Source organism: Prenolepis imparis, unplaced genomic scaffold (assembly GCF_030444845.1).
Source record: "Prenolepis imparis isolate NDT839.2.m4 unplaced genomic scaffold, iyPreImpa1.0 SCAF_1, whole genome shotgun sequence".
Classification (NCBI taxonomy): domain Eukaryota; kingdom Metazoa; phylum Arthropoda; class Insecta; order Hymenoptera; family Formicidae; genus Prenolepis; species Prenolepis imparis.
The window spans coordinates 22,514,254-22,518,062 of record NW_028141159.1 but is presented as its reverse complement, the minus strand read 5'-3'; the positions used below and the strand labels follow the sequence as shown (position 1 = coordinate 22,518,062).

General features: G+C 26.4%; 1 pseudogene across 1 annotated transcript; it reads left to right on the top strand.

Moving 5' to 3' along the window:
- The first annotated feature begins 378 nt into the window (after window positions 1-378).
- On the top strand, window positions 379-3,507 carry LOC145936425 (tubulin gamma-2 chain-like; annotated as a pseudogene). The gene is made up of 8 exons (XR_014425394.1): window positions 379-650; window positions 902-1,102; window positions 1,203-1,349; window positions 1,513-1,648; window positions 1,724-2,030; window positions 2,452-2,583; window positions 2,775-2,957; window positions 3,102-3,507. The product of XR_014425394.1 is annotated as a tubulin gamma-2 chain-like (transcript).
- Window positions 3,508-3,809: the final 302 nt, after the last annotated feature.

Below are 3,809 nucleotides of genomic sequence, written 5' to 3'. Positions count from 1 at the left end.
CATATATATGAATATGTATGTACATTTATGATTATGCATATATATGAATATGTATGTACATTTATGATTATGCATATATATGAATATGTATGTACATTTATGTTTATGTTCTGTTTTATATATCTGAGTTAGAAGAATATGTTTTACAAAGAGATCAGTGGAACCTTATAGTAATGCAAAATTTTATGTGATAAATTCGTAAATTAAAAATAGAATGTGCATATTTATATTTATCAGTATATAATTTTACTTTTATGCATTGACAAAAGCATTTCTTTCTTCTAAGTTTGGGATTTTTAATTGCAATTTATTTAAATAATACCATAAAGAAACAAATGTAACGCGTGCTTTGTAATATTCTAGTAATATTCTAATAATAAAATTGCGAGATAGTCTGTACAGACTGAAAGCATTTACTTTAAAAGGTCAAAAGAAAAAAACAATAACACTCATGATCAGCAGAAACAGTAAACCGCTGAAAGCATAACGTAAAGCACTCACTGAGCCATTTCCTCTGCTGAAAGCAGCCTATACAGTTGTGTGTGGTTTTTTCGTATCAAGAAAATAAAGTGATTTATATTTGAATTGTTAGAACGTTAAAATGCCAAGCGAGGTGATAACTTTGCAGCTTGGCCAATGTGGCAATCAAAGTATTACATGTTATTTTGTCTCATATAATATAAATCCTTTTCATACGTTTTATAATTTTTTGATACAAATGCTACAATATTTCCAAACACTTGCAAATATGAAAATAACGAATATCTTTATCGTCTTTTTTTTTACATTATGCCTCAATTTTACAAACTTAAAATTTCTCTTTTATTATAATTTGTATTAAAACCTATATATTTTCTTTCTTAGAATAAAATTTATATATTTTTATACATTTTTTTTATAGTTGGATTTGAGTTTTGGAAGAGATTATGCACAGAGCATGGAATCAACCCAGAAGGAATCTTGGAAGATTATGCAATAGAGGGAACGGATAGAAAGGATGTCTTTTTATCAAGCAGATGATGAGCATTACGTACCACGAGCTGTGTTATTAGATTTAGAGCCTAGGGTTATTCATACGATTATGAATTCTTCATATTCAAAGGTAATACGCATCTTATAATTTTTATATATTCTTTTTATATACCTATATAGTTATTTTATAATTGACATATAAAAATCAACATTTTTTAAATTGTTACAAGCTATACAATCCTGAAAATATCTATTTATCAAAACATGGGGGAGGCGCTGGAAATAACTGGGCATCTGGATACCATCAGGGTGAAAAATTACAGGAAGAAATCTTTGATATACTGGATAGAGAAGTTGATAACAGTGACAGCTTGGAAGTAATTATTTTTATTCTTTTACATTTTATCATTAATAATATATGATTTTAGTCTCATATCTATAATAAACATATGAAAAGATTAGTGTTAATTTCTTGTCATATAGAGTTATATACAGGTTTAAAATTTTTTAAATACTATTGAAGGGTTTTGTCTTATATAGGGTTTCGTTTTGTGCCATTCGATAGCGGGAGGTACAGGTTCTGGTTTGGGATCTTTCATGTTAGAATCTCTTGCGACAGATTTCCTAAGAAATTAATGCAGACATACAGTGTCTTTCCAAATCAAGATGAGATAAGGTAAATATGTACTGAAAAACAATTCGAATTTAACATTTCAATTATTCGTATTTAACAATCAAATTTTTATTATAGCGATGTTGTAGTACAGCCATATAATTCATTGCTAACATTAAAAAGGCTGACTCAATGTGCGGATTGTGTGGTGGTTTTAGATAATACTGCTTTGAATAGAATTGCTTCAGATAGATTACATATTCAGAATCCCAGCTTCACACATATTAATAAACTTGTTTCGACAATAATATCCGCCAGTACAGCCACTTTGAGATATCCTTCGTATATGAATAATGATTTAGTTGGTTTGATTGCACCGCTCATATCAACTCCTCACTTACATTTCCTAATGACTGGATACACTCCACTTACAACTGATCAAGAGGTAACTAAGAATCAGAATTCAGAATTTATCATCTCTTATGGTTGGCTTACAGCATGTTAAGTAAAAGTATTATTATGACAATGTTGCAGTTGAGTTTGAATGATAATAGGCTTCTTTAGAAAGTCAGCCATAAGAGACGGTAACTTTTGAATCTTGCTAATGATTATTTATATCCATTTATAAAATAGATAACATTTGTTAATAAGTACTCTGCGTTGATACCACTGCTTCGTACACATGTGTGTGTATGTGTGTATTGTATATTTAGTATATAATCTGTATTTATCAAAGTTCAATCTGATTTAAACTTTAAGGCTTGTTACATAATTGTCACGTAAAAGAAAAATTATCTTATATATTGCTAATTATGACTAAACTTTGTAATTATGATGTATTCATAAAAAGTATTGTTTAAAAACAGGAGCCATCTGTAAGGAAAACATCTGTTTTGGATGTAATGCGACGATTACTGCAACCAAAAAATATGATGGTTTCCACAGCATTAGATAGAAATGCATCTCATTGTTATATATCTATCTTAAATATAATTCAGGTAACATTCCTTAAAAATAATCTAAAGTTTAAGCTTGATCTATTCTTTTATGGAACTTTAAAATGATTTAAAATTATGATTATCTTGAAATTCACTTAAGAATCAGACATACAAGTTATAAAACACTTGGTACAAAAGATATAATATATTAAAAGATATAATTAAAAAATATATTTAATAATATATTTTAGGGTGAAGTAGATCCAACACAAGTGCATAAATCTTTACAAAGGATTAGAGAACGAAAACTTGCACAGTTTATTCCTTGGGGTCCAGCTAGTATACAAGTAGCTCTTTCAAAAAAATCTCCTTATATACAAAGTACACATCGCGTTTCTGGTTTGATGTTAGCTAATCATACTAATATATCGTCAGTGAGTATTTTATTCCCATCCAATATTACACAGCCATTAAAATTGATCACAATATGTGATTTGCAATATTGATTGAAACTTAATGCTGATAAACATAATATATATATATATATATATATATATATATATGTATATATTTTTTAGCTTTTTGACGGAGTCTTACAACAATATGACAAATTGCGTAAGCGAGAAGCGTTTTTGGAACAATTTCGTAAAGAAAAAATGTTTGAAGACAATCTTGACGAATTGGATAATTCGCGAGAAGTCGTAGAATATTTAGTGAAGGAGCATCAAGCTGCAACTCAACTCGATTATCTTAGTTGGAATCCAAGCAAAACAGATACATAAAATATCTAAGAAATACAAAATATAAGTGTGATCATAAATATAAAATTATATTATATTATATATATAATATTATATAAATATTATATAAAATATTATATATTAGAAGAAAAATATTTCTATTGCTTGTTTTCAAAATTAAATATTTTTTTTCTAAGATTATTCTACAATTTTAGAAAATATAATGCGAGTGATTAATTTTTTATAATTCCATTCTGATATTTCTGATTATTTTATATTAGAAAATATATTGTTACCTGAAATAAATATTTTATTTATTAAATATTACTCGAAATAAATATTTTATATTTAATAAATATATTTTCTAAAATTCAATATATATATGAATATGTAATATAAATTCCACGCGCATGCGCGAGAAATAGAATACACGATTTATTAAAATTATTATTGATTAATAATACGTAAAAAATAATATAATAATGTATTTTATATTTTATTTATAATATAAATATATATATCTATTATTTATTTTTATTATTTATA